The 18,063-nt window shown below is 45.0% G+C and overlaps 1 protein-coding gene and 1 pseudogene across 4 annotated transcripts in view; one reads left to right on the plus strand and one right to left on the minus strand.

The window, feature by feature from the left end:
- The window catches only part of AKAP12 (A-kinase anchoring protein 12), a 119,199-nt gene that overhangs the window by 90,805 nt on the left and 10,331 nt on the right, over positions 1 to 18,063 (plus strand). The window lies entirely within an intron of this gene.
- Positions 16,601 to 16,686, minus strand: LOC115834600 (annotated as a pseudogene).

Genomic DNA, 18,063 nt, shown 5'->3' on the forward strand with positions numbered 1-18,063 from the left:
TCATGGAGCCTTTGCAGCTTTGGGGACAGGGAGATTATGGATATTTTCGAGAGGAAAATGTGTATTTGCAGATACACATTATAGACCTGGAGATTGATTTTATAAATGGGATTCACAGAACATTTATCTGGAGATAAACCTAGGTTAATAGCAGGTAACACCTCAGTGTGAAGCACCAGTAATTCTTGGCCAAAGTGAGATTTTTGTACATGAAATGATTTCAAGTTTTGGTTTCTTACTACATCACTAAAGATGCAACTTTTCATATATTTTCACATTTATTTGACTCCATTAATATTCTATAGGACTTTCTTTTTTAACCTCGAAGGGGCTTGTTATGACAAAGCTGTTTAAAATATTAAAAAGCACCTAGTTTGTTATTATTAAAGAAGTGTTATAATTTTTTTATAATGTTGTAATTGAGAATAGTTTATACTCTTAAAAATAGGGTGAGAGGTGTTCAGTCCAGGAAGTAACTTCTGTATTTCACTTTCCACACTTATTAAGGATAACTTTCATTCATACGTTAGAAAAACATAAAGCAAAAGCCTACCCAAGGTCTTGCTTGGCAGTGATAACTTCAAGTTATTTTTCCTTCTGGAATGTTGTAGCATGAAGTAGCTTCATCCATATCCAGCCTTTATTTTTACTGCATCTTTTTAAAAGTTTTGGCCGGGCGCGGTGGCTCACGCCTGTAATCCCAGCACTTTGGGAGGCCGAGGCGGGCAGATCACGAGGTCAGGAGATCGAGACCATCCTGGCTAACACGGTGAAACCCCATCTCTACTAAAAATACAAAAAATTAGCCGGGCGTGGTGGCGGGTGCCTGTAGTCCCAGCTACTCGGGCGGCTGAGGCAGGAGAATGGCGGGTACCTGTAGTCCCAGCTACTCGGGCGGCTGAGGCAGGAGAATGGCGTGAACCTGGGAGGTGGAGCTGGCAGTGAGCCAAGATTGCACTAACGCACTCCAGCCTGGACGACAGAGAGAGAGACTCTGTCTCAAAAAAAAAAAAAAAAAAAAAAGTTTTGTTTTGGAGTACTAGTAGCACGATCATAGCTCACTGCAGCCTGGAACTCCTGGGCTCAACGATCCTCCTGTCTCAGCCTCCCAAGTAGCTGGGACCCTACTGAGTAGCACGTCCAGCCCTGCATCTTTTTTTTTTTTTTTTTTGACAGTCTTTTTTTGAGACAGTCTCGCTCTGTTGCCAGGCTGGAGTGCAGTGGCACGATCTCGGCTCACTGCAGCCTCCACCTCCCAGGTTCAAATGATTCTCCTGCCTCAGCCTCCTGAGTAGCTGGGATTACAGGCGCCCGCCACCACGCCCGGCTAAATTTTTGTATTTTTAGTAGAGACGGGGTTTCACCGTGTTAGCCAGGATGGTCTCAATCTCCTGACCTCGTGATCCGCCTGCCTCGGCCTCCCAAAATGCCAGGATTACAGACGTGAGCCACCACGCCCAGCCCAGCCCTGCGTCTTATATGCACTATATCCATGCAGAGATCCCTCCTTCTTGGGTATATTCAGAAAATTAAGTGAATGAAAGCTTTTTCTACATCTTCTTTAAAATTATCTTATCTTTTCCAAGTAATGTTTTCCGCATATTGACCCTGTCTCACACAAGCATGTGATTACGTGTCTCCACCCAGAAGAAGGGCATAGAAATACTTGGCTTCTGTAGTAATATTCTCTTGAGAAACAAGGCATGGATGATGTGGTTTCACTAATGGTTGATGTCGAAAGACCTGTCAATACAAGACTGTATCACACATGGGTATGTGGCCTGTTGGAAGGATTAGTCTTTTTCCTGCACTTTGAAGTGTCTACAGGGTGGGAAAAGACCAGTGACTAGCAGGACAGTATGAAGACGGAGGTGCCTGTGAGTTCGGGCTCCAGAGGCTTCTACAGGGGACACACCGACCACTCCCTTTAACATTTTGGCCATCTTTGTGACCTAGTGGGATGCTGGAATTGTTTCTAGCTGAACCTCAGCACCAGTGAGTACGTGAGCACCACGACTGGGCTTTCTGGGCATCGGAGAGACTTGGGTGGATAGCAGCGCATTTAAAAATGGCGGGATCGTTCAATCACACATGAGTTAAAAAACTATACATTGTGTGGAAGAGGCCACTCCAAAATCAAAGGAGGTTTTAGGGGCACCAAAAAGTACATCCCCATATCAGTGATCCCAAATCAAAGATGGAGCTTTTTGATTTTCCTCTTCGTAGCTAGTCAGACAAATCTAAGGCAGATAAAAATTCCATAGGAGTTTTGAATTAAAAGAAGCGCCCTAACGGAAGGCTGTGATGAAGTGTGGTTGTGAATGGATTCCACCGTGCCAGGCCTGCACGGGTGAGCACTGGCTGCCTGTCCTGGAAGCCCCCTCCATTATTTTTAGGGGCCTCTTATCAATCACTTACTCCCTTCACTCCCAGCAGTGGGAGTGGGTTGAGCCTCTGGTCTGAGCCTCTCCTGCCTGCCGCAGCCACATCTTTTAGGCTATTTTATAATGCATTTAACAGCCTCCCGCTGTGCTCACTAAGCTACAATCTTTAACTCATTCACAACCAGCATGCAGGGAGCACGTAAAAATACTTTCTCAGGCCGGGTGCAGTGGCTCACACCTGTAATCCCAGCACTTTGGGAGGCCGGCATGAGCGGATCACCTGAGGTCAGGAGTTTGAGACCAGTCTGGCCAACATGGCAAAACTCCGTCTCTACTAAAAATACAAAAATTACCTGGGCATGGTGGCGGGCCCCTGTGGTCCCAGCTACTCGGGAGGCTGAGGCAGGAAAATTGCTTGAACCCAGGAGGTGGAGTCTGCAGTGATTCGAGATCGCGCCACTGCACTCTAGCCTGGGCAACAGAGCAAGACTGTGTCTCAAAAAAAAAAAAAAATTGAAAGGTTTCTGCTAACCACAAACTACAAGGGAATGATATGGTCTTGTTTGGTACTCTTTACCTGCAGCAAGAACCTGGGAAATGTGGGGGTGATTTTGGTGTATCATGTACAGTTGGGCTGGGGAAAGCAAAAAAAGTGAAGAAGAGGGTGAGGAGGGGGAGGTCAGCACAGGAGGAAGGGTCCCGGCCACCTTTGACCCATACTTGGGGTAAAGGACCTGCATCTGGCCAGGCTCTGTGGCTTACGTCTGTAATCCTAGCACTTTGGGAGGCTGAGGTGGGAGGATCGCTTGAGGCCAGGAGTTCAAGACCAGCCTGGGCAACACAGCGAGATCCTCCATCTCTACAAAAACAAACACAAAACAAAAGCAGAAAAGGGATCTGCATCTTTACATGGTGCAAATAAAGAAAACTAGAAGATAGGGAGTTAACTCGAGACATACTAATATGTGCTCCTTTTCTCCCCTTGAAATGTTGATGTTGAAAGTCAAGGTGGTAAAAATAGGCACAGTGTCACATTCAACTTTACAGGATTTGAAAGTGCATCTCAGCTGGGCACGGTGGCTCACCTGTAATCTCAACACTTTCAGAGGCCGAGGCAGGTGGATCACCTGAGGTCAGGAGTTCGAGACCAGCCTGGCCAACATGGCAAAACCCTGTCTCTACTAAAAATACAAAAATTAGCCAGGCGTGGTGGCATGCCTGTAATTGCAGCTACGCAGGAGGCTGAGGCAAGAGAATCGCTGGAACCCTGGAGGCAGAGGCTGCAGAGAGCTGACATCACACCACTGTACTCCAGCCTGGGCCACAGAGCAAGACTCCATCTCAAAAAAATAAAAGAGTGCATCTCAACTTTTTTTTATTAATTTTTTTTTTTAGACGGAGTCTTGCTCTGTCGCCCAGACTGTAGTGCAGTGGCGCGATCTCGGCTCGCTGCAAGCTCCGCCTCCCGGGTTCACGCCATTCTCCTGCCTCAGCCTCCCGAGTGGCGGGGACTACAGGCGCCTGCCACCATGTTCGGCTAATTTTTTGTATTTTTTTAGTAGAGACGGGGTTTCTCCATGTTAGCCAGGATGGTCTCAATCTCCTGACCTCGTGAACCGTCCGCTTCGGCCTCCTAGAGTGCTGGGGTTACAGGCGTGAGCTGCCGCGCCCCGCCTTCAACTTTTTGTATTGGTGATTTTCAGTGACTTCTGGTCCTGAAAATCAAGAGCTTGCTGGTTCAGCAGAGCTGAAAGCTGTTCAATACTGCCCTCTTCTGTCCAAAACTCATTCAGGCATTTGGACAATGATTTTATACTCGGGAATGTTTGTGACAAAGCATGATGGTGAAAATTGGACATTATCTAACCATGGGGACAGAAAAACAAATTGTGCAGCCATTAGGTCTTAGTTTTGAAGACTTTATTCAAAAAACAACACAAATAGTGATTATCTGGATGTTGTACTTAAGTTTTTGTTATTTTGATAGAAAGCCAACTGATACTTCATCCTCATAACCAGCCTTAGTGTCCTCACCTATAATATAAGTGAGTTATGTTATAGGTGAGGACGCTAAGAACAGAGATTTTCATTTTATTTTTATTTTTACTGTTTTTTTTTTTTTTTTTTTTTTTGAGATGGAGACTCACTCTGTCACCCAGGCTGAAGTGCAGTGGCATGATCTCCACTCATTGCAACCTCCACCTCGCAGGTTCAAGCAATCCTCCTGCCTCGGCCTCCCAAAGTGCTGGGATTACAGCCCTGTGAGCCTCTGCACCTGGCCTTATTTTTCATTTGGATTCAGGGGATACATGTATAGGTTTGTTACCGGGATATATTGCATAATGGTGAGGTCTGGGCTCTAGTGTACCCGTCACTGGAGTGGTGAACATTGTACTCAATAGTATTTTTCAACTCCCACTTCCCTTCCACCCTCCCTCCCTTTTAGAGTCCCCAGTGTCTATTATTTCCATCTTTATGTCCCTGTGTACTCATTGGTTAGCTACCATTTATGAGAATATTGCAGCATTTTACTTTCTGTTTCTGAGTTATTTTACTTAGGATAATGGCCTCCAGATCCTTCTATGTTGCTGCAAAGGACATGATTTCATTCTTTTTTATGGCTGCATAGTATTCCATGGTGTATATGGACCACATTTTCTTTATCCAGTCAAACTTTGATGGACACTTGGGTTGGTTCCATGACTTTGCTAATGTGAATAGTGCTGCAAGAAACATAGAAGTGCATACATCTTTTTGATAAATTGATTTTATCTCTCTTGGGTAGATGCCAAATAATGGGATTGCTGTGTGGAATGGTAGTTCTGTTTTTTGTTCCTTGAGAAATCTCCATATTGTTTTCTATAGCTCTCTTACTAATTTACATTCCCACTGGCAATGTATAAACATTCCCTTTTCTCCACATCTGTGCCAACATCTGTTGTTTTTTGACTTTTTAATAATAGCCATTCTGGCTTGGCGCAGTGGCTCACATCTATAATCCCAGCACTTTGGGAGGCTGAGGCAGGTGGATCACCTGAGGTCAGCAGTTCGAGACCAACCTGGCCAACATGGTGAAACCCCATCTCTACTAAAAATATAAAAATTAGCCAGGCGTGGTGGCGTGCGGCTGTAGTCCTAGCTACTCAGGAGGCTGAGACAGAATTGCTTGAACCCAGGAGGCGGAGGTTGCAGTGGAGCTGAGATCACGCCATTGCACTCCAGCCTGGGTGACAGAGCAAGACTCCGTCTCAAAATAAATAAATAATAAAAAATAGCCATTCTGACTGGTGCAAGATTGTGGTTTTAATTTGCATTTCTCTGATAATTAGTGATGCTGAGAATTGTTTTCATATGTTTCTTTGCCGTTTGTATGTCTTCTTTTGAGAAATGTCTAAGAGCAAGATTTTGCCCAAGGGCTCGGTGCTAGTAAGTGGTACAGCTAAAATTTAAACACCAGTCTGTCCCCAGAACTTCTGCTCTTTAATTTTCTTCCCCTCTGCCTGAATTCTTTTTCTTGCTTTGGTGGGGGAAAGTTAAGTCGTTTTCCTGTTGTTTAATACATAGATAAAATTTATATTAGGTTATGTAATGTGAAGCAAATATCGGATATCCTCCTCTAAAATCAGGTTGGGTAAATCATCACTCTATATTTTGTTGTTTTCTATAATTTTTAGTAGTTATCTGCAATTCCGAGTGCATTCTTCCAAGTGATTTTTTTTTCTTTTTTTTTTTTTTGAGACGGAGTCTCGCTCTGTCGCCCAGGCTGGAGTGCAGTGGCTCAATCTCGGCTCACTGCAAGCTCCGCCTCCCGGGTTCACGCCATTCTCCTGCCTCAGCCTCTCCGACTAGCTGGGACTACAGGCGCCCGCCACCACGCCCGGCTAATTTTTTGTATTTTTAGTAGAGACAGGGTTTCACCGTGGTTTTGATCTCCTGACCTCGTGATCCACCCGCCTCGGCCTCCCAAAGTGCTGGGATTACAAGCGTGAGCCACCGCGCCTGGCCCCAAGTGATTTTTTAAAAAAAATAACTTCAGGCCAGGTCCGGTGGCTCACACCTGTAATCCCAGCACTTTGAGAGGCTGAGGTGGGTAGATCACCTGAGGTCAGGAGTTCAAGACCAGTCTCTACAGTTTAGTAGAGACATGGTGAAACCGTGGCTCTACTAAAAATACAAAAAATTAGCCAGGCATGGGGGTGGGCGCCTGTAATCCCAGCTACTTGGGAGGCTGGGACAGAAGAATCACTGGAACCTGGGAGGCGGAGGTTGCAGTGAGCCGAGATTGCGCCATTGCACTCCAGCCTGGGCAACAAGAGTTTCCGTCTCAAAAAAAAAAAAAAAAGAAAAAAAAGAAAAGAAAGAAAGATAACTTTAAACATACAGAAAGCTGGATAACTAAAATGAATACAGAGAACACCCATACCCTTTACTCAGATTCACCTATCCCAAATAGTGGGATATTGTCAACATTTTCCCTCACTTGCTATATTTACTCTGTTTTTGTTGGAAAACAAAACAAACATCAGCCCACAGGCTTCTGTTATAACTCACGTAGGTATGAGATATATTAATAAATTCACTGAAGAAGGCCCGGCACAGTGGCTCACACCTGTAATCCCAGCACTTTGGGAGACTGAGGCGGATTGCTTTGAGCTCAGGAGTTCAAGGCCAGCCATGGCGAAACCCCTGTGTCTACTAAAAATACAAAAACTAGCCAGGAGTTGGTGGCTCACACTTGTAGTCCCAGCTACTCGGGAGGCTGAGGCTGGAGAATCGCTTGAGCCCTGGAAGCGGAGGCTGCAGTGAGCCAAGATGACGCCATGGTACTCCTGCCTGGGCGATAGAGGGACACCTTGTCTCAAAAAAAAAACCAAAAAAAAAATGGCCGGGTGCGGTGGCTCACACTTGTAATCCCAGCACTTTGGGAGGCTGAGGCGGGTGGATCACGAGGTCAGGAAATCGAGACCACGGTGAAACCCCGTCTCTACTAAAAATACAAAAAAATTAGCCAGGCGTGGTGGCGGGCGCCTGTAGTCCCAGCTACTCGGAGAGGCTGAAGCAGGAGAATGGCGTGAACCCGGGAGGCGGAGCTTGCAGTGAGCCGAGATTGCGCCACTGCACTCCAGCCTGGGCGACAGAGCGAGACTCCGTCTCAAAAAAAAAAATAGGGAAGCATTTGAAAGTAAGTTACATACATCATGGTCCTTTACCCCTAAATATTTCAGTGTGTATTTTCCAAGAATAGGGATATTCCCTTTCATAACCACAGTAGAGTTATTGACAGTTCTCAATACCATACATTTACGTTATTACAGAACTTTTCTATAATTTGCTTCTAATTTTGTCAGTTAATCTAATTATGTCCATTTTAAAGCATTCCTCTCTGCATTACAAGATCCACCCTAGGGTCAGAGATTTTGTGTTGTTGTTGTCTTTTCAGCTTCTTTTAATCTGGAAGACTTCTATAGCTTTTGTCTTTTAGACTTTGATATGTTCAAAGTATAAGTTCTCTCCCCATTTCTACTCATTCCTTATTTGATGTTTCTTTTGCCTAAATCAATTTAGGTTAGGTTACTCATTCTTTTTTTTTTTTTTCCCCTGAGACGGAGTCTTGCTCTGTTGTCCAGGCTGGAGTGTAGTGGCGTGATCTCGGTTTACTGCAACCTCCGCCTCCCGGGTTTAAGCGATTCTCCCACCTCAGCTTCCTGAGTAGCTGGGACTACAGTCACCCACCACCACGCCCGGCTAATTTTTGTATTTTTAGTAGAGACTGGGTTTCGCCATATTGGCCAGGCTGGTCTCGAACTCCTGACTTCAGGTGATCTGCCTACCTCACACTCCCAAAGTGCCGGGATTACAGGCGTGAGCCACTGCACCTGGCCATAGGTTATTCATTCTAAGCCAGAATCCTGCAAAGGTGATGTTGTGTCCTTCTCAGGGTATTGCACGCAGTGTCCATCTGTCCCTTGTAGGCTGATGTTAAGGTGTTTTCCAATTTCTCCACTGTAGAATTGGGCTTTTCTCCCTCCCTTTCAACAATAAGCATATAAATATCCTCCCCTCCCCTCCATTTAGCACTTTAGCACCCTTACGATTCTTGCTTTACCCAGCTTTCACTTTGATGGTTGTAAAATGATGCTCGGGTGATCTTTTGAATCACTATCTGTGAGTGGGTGGGTAGGATGTATGCACTCTTTCCTTTTCAAAACGATGCATGACTGTAACTATGAATAAACTCTGCCTTTCACACTGAAATAGAATTCAAATTGCTGTCCACATTAGACATAAAGCAGTTTTTCCATCTAAGTGTAGGAGCTGACATATCGAAATACTTGTTCTTGCCGTAAGTGGCGCTTATGAACTATAAAAAGTTGTAATGATTTATGGAAAATAAGAACGTTTATGCTTTAAAAATGTATGAAATTGACTTTTCTTTCAAAAAGACAGACTGTGTATTTTGCTTCTTTAGTGCCTTCACTCTAAGCACTCCCCAGCCAGCCTTTGGCCCTCCTGAGATACCACACACCTATATGACATTGGTCAAGTCATATGACCATTTTTAAAAATAGACTATTTTTAAGAGCAGTTTCAGGTTCACAGCAAAATTGAGTGGAGAGTTCGGAGAATTCCCATGTGTGCCTTGCCCCAGTGTCTGCATAGCCTCCCCCAACCCTTATCAACATTCCCACCAGAATGGGTCGTTTGTTACAATCAATGAACCTACACTGACACATGGTTATCACCTAAAGTCCATAGTTTACATTAGGGCTCACTCTTGGTGGTGTGCCTTCTGTGGGTTTGGGCCAATACATAATGATGTGTACCCACCATTACAGTGTCATACAGAATGGCTTCACTGCCATAAAAATCATCTGTGCTTCACATATTCATCCCTTCCTCCCCCCAACCCCTGGTAGCCACTGCTCTTTTTACTGTCTCCATAGTTTTGCCTTTTTCAGAATGTCATATATTTGGAATCATACATTGTGTATCTTCCTCAGAGTGTCTTCTTTTGCTTAGCTATATATATTTAAATTCCCTCCATGTATTTTCATGGCCTGATAACTAATTTTTCTTTTCTGAGACAGAGTCTCGCTCTGTTGCCCAGGCTGGAGTGCAGTGGCGCGATCTCAGCTCACTGCAAGCCCTGCCTCCCAGGTTCAAGCAATTCTCTGCCTCAGCCTCCCGAGTAGCTGGGATTACAGGCACCCACCACCATGCCCGGCTAATTTTTGTTTTTTTGTTTTTTTGTTTTTTGTTTTTTTTTTTTTTTTTAGTAGAGACAGGGTTTCACCGTCTTGACAAGGCTGGTCTTGAACTCATGACCTCGTGATCCACCCACCTCGGCCTCCCAAAGCGCTGGGATTACAGTCATGAGCCACCGCGCCCAGTGGTAGTTTTTTTTTTTCAGTGCTGAATAGTATTCTGTTCTCTGGATATACCATACTTTATCCACTCACTTATTGAAGGACATCTGATTGCTTCCAAGTTTTGGCAATTATGCATAAAGCTGCTATAAACATCTGTGTGCAGATGTTTTGTGTGGACATAAATTTTCAACTCATTTGGGTGAATACCAAGGAGCATGATTGCCAGATCATATGGTAAGAGTATGTTCAGTATGAAAAGAAACCACAGACTGTCCTCCCAAGTGGTTGTCCATTTGCATTCTCACAGATGACTATTTTTGAAGTCCCAGTTGGAGGGAGCAGGTGAGCTCCACCTTCTAGACCGTAAGGCTCTATAAGTGATGGCTTTGTGATGGGAACTTGACTGATACTCACATGGGCGGATACTCACATGGGCGAATACTCAAGAACTTAAAGGTCTTTACAACCAAGCCAAACCCACGAGCAGGTTCCATCATGCCTTGGCCATTGCCATACAAAACCCCATTGTGTTTTTGCTTGATTTTCGTCCTTCTGTGACATTGACATTTCAGGCCAGGCTAGTTGTTTTGCAGAACGTCCTTCACTGTGGATTCGTCTGATTGTTTCCTCGTGATTAGATGCCGTTAAACATTTTGATCAGCAGTGCTGCAAAGATGAATTCTTGTCCTTCTTAGTGCCTCACATCAGGAAGCACAATGACATCTATTCCATTATCGAGGATAAGTCTGATCACTTGGTTAAAGTGGTGCCTGCCAGATTTCTCCATTGTCGAGGTCCTTTTTGTTTGTTTTTGTTCCTTTTTTTTTTTTTTTTTTTTTTTTTTTTGAGACAGTCTTGTCCTGTCTCCCAGGCTGGAATGCAGTGGTGCGATCTCGGCTCACTGCAACTTCCGCCTCCCGGGTTCAACCGATTCTCCTGCCTCAGCCTCCCGAGTAACTGGGATTACAGACATGTGCCACCACGCCCGGCTAATTTGTTTATATTTTTAGTAGAGATGAGGTTTCACCATGTTGGCCAGGCTGGTCTCGAACTCCTGACCTCATGTGATCCGCCCGCTTTGGCCTCCCAAAGTGCTGGGATTACAGGCGTGAGCCACCGCGCCAGGCCTCGAGGCCCTTTTTGTTGAAATTAAATGTCAGGGAAGTTCAGCGGCGGCTTGGCAGTTGGTTAGCAGGATGGTTTGAAGAGACCCCACTGGGGCGGTCCGCAGGACCCCCGGGGGTTTCCTGGGAGGTCGAGGGCTGGCGCCGGGCGCGGGGAGGCTGCGTCCTTTGTGACGTTCGCTGCCGGCTTCCCGGGCCCAGGCTTTCGCGAGCTATGGCAGCCGGCAGGGGCGCGCTGGGCCTCGCGGGCCGCTGTTGGGCTGCCCCTGCCGGAGGGCTGCGCGCGCCATGCCTTGGTGGAGTAAACTCTGCAGTGAGTAGCACGTGCCCCCAAGCGGCAGTTCGCCCCGCGGCGATGGTGGACGCGGAATCCCGAGGGCCACCAACTGTCCCTTAGGACTGGCCTGAGATGGGTGTGTGGGTTTTCCAGCCTCCTTTCTCCCCGTCCCAGGCTTGGGAAAGCCTCTCTACTGGCCAAGGCGCTCAGGGACAGGTCGGGAAGGGCCTGCGCCCGTGGCATCCCAGCCCAGGCTGTAGAGCCGCCCGCTGCCCTTGATCTTGCCCCAGGCCCCCAGCCCCAGAAAGGCAAGGCCTCGTTCTGGGTCCCGTGACATAGGTGCCAAAACGCTCTGCGCTAGCAGCCTACCTCCAACAGGGAGATGTGAGAGAAACACTTTAACACAGCCGCAACCCCAGGGATGCCCCAGGGTGGGCCCCACTTCCTGCCACCCAGAGGACACCCCTCGGAAGACTCTGGCTTGAAAGGGGAGTCGGGGGGTTGGAATGGACATGGCTGTGGCTGCGGTCACCTGGGGAGGTGGGCGGCAGGGCAGGTCGAGGATGACCTAGGCCTCAAAAAGTCACCAGGATTTAGCAAAGTTGCCCTCACTGTGAGGCCTGGAGGCCAGCAAAGTGTGGGACACAGAACAGAATGGAACAGGCCTCAACACTTGGGCTTCGCCACGGGGAGTGTGGAGCCCAGTGATGGGGCAGGCTGGGAAGTACGGTCTAGGCTTCAATGCGGGTTCCAAGCCCAGTGGGGGGCCACACGATCGCATGTGTTTTGGGGTCAGGATCTCAACAGCGCGGGTACAGATATAGGTACCTGCCAGGCTAGGTAGGTTAGAAGACTGTCTCTAGGCCCTGGAGCCATTAGGAGTCAACAGCCTGGTGATGTGATAGAAGCGGTATTTTAGGAGGCCTTGCTTAGCAGGTATCTTGTATGGAATGTGTAGATTGCCCCAGCACAGAGGATATGTGGAGGCCGAAATCAGGGTGAAGCACAAAGCGCAGAGGCGCCAGAAGATTGTTCTGACAATTGTAGCTCTTAGGATTACTTAGGTCAAAAGAGACTGCAGACTAGTTGACCAGTTACAACTTAAAATTTTTCTATATACGTTTTATTATGTGTTCAACTCATAACTCACTCTTTATAAAGAGAACATCTGATTATTGTTAAGCTATACTGAACTATCAATAGCTCTTCAGTAACAGCTACCTTAGATACTGATGGCAGTCGCCCGGGCTGGAGTGCAGTAGTGTGATCTTGGCTCACTGCAACCTCCACCTCCCGGGTTCAAGTGATTCTCCTGCCTCAGCCTCCCAAGTAGCTGAGACTACAGGCATGCGCCACCATGCATGACTGATTTTTGTATTTTTAGTAGAGATGGGGTTTCACCACTTTGGCCAGTGTGGTCTTGACCTCCTGACCTCAAGTGAACCGCCTGCCTCGGCCTCCCAAAATGCTGGGATTACAGGTGTGAGCCATAGTGCCCAGCCCAATGGCTGTTTTGTTCTGCCTGCTGGCAGCTGGTTCATGAACCTTTATCTCCCTAGTTCTGTCTATAAACATTTCAGCTCTTTCAGAATGAAACAGAAATGTTTCCAACAGTAACACAGATTTAAGAGTGGAGGGAAAATAGTGAGGGGGAAATGGTTGTGTGACACCAGCTTTCTACTCCTGTATTAGCGACATGTCTGCATTTTCTGATTCCAGGGAGGTTGATGAGTGTTTGTTTAATCACGTGCTTGCTGGCAGGATATGTAATTTATGTTTGTATTCTGTACTAGTGAAATCATACTAGAATAGAGTTTGTTATTGGAATTTTTCTTTTTGTCTAGTATATTTCCAATTATTTTATCCAACTTTTTCAAAAGGAAAGTCGCATCTCTTAAATTGCATTAGAAGTGTTTGCAAAAAGTTCTTTTGTGACCTCCAGGCATGGTGGCTCACGCCTGTAATCACAGCACTTTGGGAAGCTGAGGCAGGCGGATCACCTGAGGTCAGGAGTTTGAAACCAGCCTGGCCAACATGGTGAAACCTTATCTGTACTAAAAATACAAAAATTAGCTGAGCGTGGTGGCGGCCGCCTGTAATCCCAGCTACTTGGGAAGCTGAGGCAGGAGAATCACTTGAACCCAGGAGGTGGAGGTTGCAGTGAGCTGAGATCGCGCCACTGCACTCCAGCGTGGGCGACAGAGCGAAGACTGGCTCAAAAAAAGAAAAAAATAAAAAAGAAATAGTTCATGGAAATACACTTAAAGAAACCTTTGGATTTAACTATAAACAAATTCATCACAATGTCAGTTTATAATAAGAACAAACAGAAACTTAAAGCATTTTCTTATTTCAGAATACTATACATGCTTTAAAAAACAATGGGAAGAGTGTATATATCTAAAATGTAGAAGAAGTTTAAATCGTAGATGTCTGGACTTTTCTTTCTCTTTGAATATTTGCTTCAAAGTTTAATATGAATGTTTAATTTTTCCTTATTGTTTGTTAAGTCTAATGTTGGTCACAAATGTGTATTTTATAAAGGAAAAAGGGAAATCCTTTAGGAAGTGTGCCTTAGATCAAAATAATGAGATTCTTGGGTTTTTCGTGAAATCTTCTTCGCTATCTGAAATGTTTAGTTCTCAGAGGTAAAACTAAAATGTTTTGTTTTAAATGCTACCTTAGATACTGATGGCAGAAAAAAATGAGCCTTGCTGATTATCGAAGCTGTTACAGATGGTGACTCTATGGCATCACCACTGAAACAAAGGCCCTTATTGAGTCTCTGAAGAATAAGAGGCCCAGATAACCTATTCATCTATGAATATCCAAAAATCTAGCAATATTTGAAAAGAAAACAAGAACTTTAGCTTAACTTAGAGAATAACAAGGTACAAGGACAAAAAAAAATCTCTAGGTCACACTCTTGCCCTGACTTGGTTGGGTACCTTAGGCATTTTATTGTTGTTGTTGTTGTTGTTTTTGTCTGTTCATTTGCTTTTTGAGTCAGTCTCGCTCGGTCACCCAGGCTGGAGTGCAATGGTGTGATCTTGGCTCACTGCAACCTCTGCCTCCCGGGTTCAAGCGATTCTCCTGCCTCAGCCTCCTGAGTAGCTAGGGCTACAGGCACCTGCCACTATGCCTGGCTGGTTTTTGTATTTTTAGTAGAGACAGGGTTTCACCATGTTGGCCAGCCTGCTCTCAAACTCCTGACCTCAAATGATCCACCTGCCTGGACCTCCCAAAGTGCTGGCATTACAGGGATGAGCCACCACGCCCAGCCTAGTTTTTTACTTGACTTTCTGGGGTTCAGTTTCAAAATAAAACCAAATAAGTGGTATGATGGAAATTTGTAGACATAGATTTGTAATATTTCACAAATAAGAAAATTAAATTGTTTTCAGAGTAATAAGATTATATAATTGGAAGGAATGTATGGATTTCAGGAAGCATTCTATATTTCTAAATATTTCTGCATTTCAAGTATTCATTGCTGTGTTCTAAGTCTTGGTGTATGTACTAGTTATAATTTTTTTTTCTTTTGGGACAGAGTCTTGCTGTGTTGCCCAGGCTGGAGTGCAGTGATGCAATCTCAGCTCACTGCAACCTCCACCTCCCAGGTTCACACCGTTCTCCTGCCTCAGCCTCCCAAGTAGCTTGGATTACAGGCGCCTGCCACCACGCCCGGCTAATTTTTTGTATTTTTAGTAGAGACGGGGTTTCACCATGTTAGCCAGGATGGTCTCAATCTCCTGACCTTGTGATCCTCCCGCCTCGGCCTCCCAACGTGCTGGGATTACAGACATGAGCCACTGTGCCTGGCTAGTTATAATTATTAACCTTCAATTTGTGCTTAAAACATTAAGTATATTTTTGCAGTTTTTGTTAAGATCTTTTTGGTGTCCATTTTAATTGACCTTTTTGTTTAGTACAAAAATCGATATATGTCCTATATAGATAATTAGAGGCTGGGTGCAGTGGCTCAGGCCTGTAATCCTAGCACTTTGGGAGGCTGAGGCGGGCGGATCACCTGAGACCAGGAGTTCTCGAGACCAGCCTGGCCAACATAGTGAAACCCCATCTCTACTAAAAATACAAACATTAGCCACGTGTGGTGGCACATGCCAGTAGTCCCAGCTACTCGGGAGGCTGAGGCAGGAAAATCGCTTGAACCCGGGAGGTGGAGGTTGCAGTGAGCCCAGATCACATCACTGCAGCCTGGGCGACAGTGAGACTCTGTCTTAAAAAAAAAAAAAAAAAAAAAGAAAAGAAAAAAGAAAATTCAGACAAGCAAAACTAAAATAAATGACATTCGCATCCCCCAGAGATCATATGTGAAGGATGTGTGTGTATGTGTGTGTGTGTGTGTGAGAGAGAGAGAGATAGAGAAAGAAGAGACAATTGTTTTTAAGCCAGAATGAGGTCATTGTATATACTGTTTGGTAACCTGCTTTCTGCAGTCAAATCTCTACCCTTTTATTTCAATTAAAATTCATCTCATCTAATCGCAAATCTCATACTCAGTATTTCCCAAGAAGACCCAAAAACGTCCTTCTGCTGTTTTTCCCTAACAAATATCCAATTCAGGATCATGCCAGGTACCTCTGGTTGTTGTGTTCCTTAAATCTCTTAATTTAACACAATACATCTCCCCCCTACTTCCCCCCATTAAATCACATTGACTTGACTTTTCTCCTCCATGATTTTAAAATTACAAACCCGGGAAAATATAGTAAACACTTATATACACTTGACCTAATTCACCATTTATGGAAAGCCACATCATCCGCTCCACCACCCACCAAGCTATTTGAAAGTTACCTGCAGACAATCCTTTTGTGTTTCTGCTGGATTTTCGTCCTTCTGTGACATTGACATTTCAGGCCAGGCTAGTTGTTTTGCAGAATGCCCTTCATTGTGGATTTGTCTGGTTTTGTCGTTGTGATTAGATGCCGTTAAACCTTTTGGTCAGGAATGCCACGTAGATGAATTCTTGTCCTTCTCAGTGCTTCACACCAGGAAGCGCGATGGCATCTGTCCCATTATTGAGGATGTTCAATGTGATCACTTAGTTAAGGTGGTGCCTGCCAGATTTCTCCATTGTCAAGGACATTTTTTTGAAATTAAGTAATCTGTATGTTGGTATTCTGAATGTATGTTTCCTGACAGCCTTTTACCTGATGGTTTTATCAGTATGATCCTTGACTGAATGAGTTATTAAAATGGTGTCTGTAAATTGTGATTTTCTAAATCTAAAATTCTAACAATAATGACTTTGAGGATCAAAGTGGAAGTTATATCTATATTTATTGACATTTTTTTTCCTTAAAGAAGTGGTCCCTTCTGATTTACCTTTTTTAGTATCACTCTTGATTCATGGATTCTTTTTTTATTCAATGTGTTGTAACTCATCAATGTCATTATTCTCTTTCTTTTTCTTTTTCACGTCAGACGAGTAATGTGCCATCGTGGTAACAACGCACACATTGCACATGAACACCCAATGGTCACTCTCATAAACTACAAAGGATCCATTATTCTTTTCTATGCTTCAAAGTTTGGGCATTGGGAGCCCCTTCAAGCCATTTCTTGTGTCCTTTTGACACCTCCATCAGCTTTTGAGTATCTCCTGTCACAACAAAATATTCTTCATACGTCCTCTGACCCAGCCTGGAATTTCTCCAAAGAGCTCTGGTCCCTTTTGGGGACCTGTTGAGGTCGGACTTAGTTACCACATAGAATGTCCCCTTCTTTAGATTTGTGTAGATACTTGTTTGTTCTTTAGCTTGTTCCTCAAATCCTATATTTCCTGTTAAGTGGGAAGTTATATCTAAAACTTGATGGATTCTTGTTTAAAATATGGGTGTGATGTGGGATTCCATCTTACATTGCAACAGAAGATAGACTACCTGGTTGACTCACTCTTAGAGGTGCCATGACTACTTATGTGGAACTAATTTTTTGATAGTTAAGTTTGTCAACTTTCCCTTTAACAAGCAACAAAAAGAGCAGATAATTCTCTTTGAACCTGAATTTTTGAAGGTCATTGGAAAGAAGTAGACATTAATCTATTAAGATTTGCAAATCTCTGTAAAATCTCACTTTATCCTTGAATTGCCTGGCATTAAAGAAAGTATTAATTGGTCATATTTTTAAAATATTTAATTTTCACTGGGCGCAGTGGCTCACGCCTGTAATCCCAGCACTTTGGGAGGCTGAGGTGGGTGGATCACTAGAGGTCAGGAGCTCGAGACCAGCCTGGCCAGCATGGTGAAACCCCTCCTCTACTAAAAATACAAAAATTGACTGGGCGTGGTGGCTCACACCTGTAATCCCAGCACTTTGGGAGGCAGAGGCGGGTGGATCACGAGGTCAGAAGATCGAGACCATTCTGGCTAACACAGTGAAACCCCGTCTCTGCTAAAAATACAAAAAAAAAAAAATTAGCCAGGCGTGGTGGCGGGTGCCTGTAGTCCCAGCTACTCGGGAGGCTGAGGCAGGAGAATGGTGTGAACCCAGGAGGCGGAGCTTGCAGTGAGCCGCGATCACGCCTCTGCACTCCAGCCTGGGCAACAGAGCGAGACTCCGTCTCAAAAAAAAAAAAAAAAAAATTAGCTGGGCATGGTGACAGACGCCTGTAATCCCAGCTAGTTGGGAGGCTGAGGTGGGAGAATCATTTGAACCTGGGGCAAAGGTTACAGTGAGCCGAGATCGTGCCACTGCGTTCCAGCCTGGGAGACAGAGTGAGACTCTGTCTCAAAAAAAAAGTTAATTTTCTTGGGCTGGGCACTGTAGCTCACGGTTGTAATCCCACCGCTTTGAGAAGCTGAGTCAGGAGGGTCACTTGAGCCCAGCAGTTGGAAACCAGCCTGGACAACATAGTGAGATCTCATCTCTACAGAAAATAA

This window comes from Nomascus leucogenys, chromosome 3 (genome assembly GCF_006542625.1).
Source record: "Nomascus leucogenys isolate Asia chromosome 3, Asia_NLE_v1, whole genome shotgun sequence".
Taxonomy (NCBI): domain Eukaryota; kingdom Metazoa; phylum Chordata; class Mammalia; order Primates; family Hylobatidae; genus Nomascus; species Nomascus leucogenys.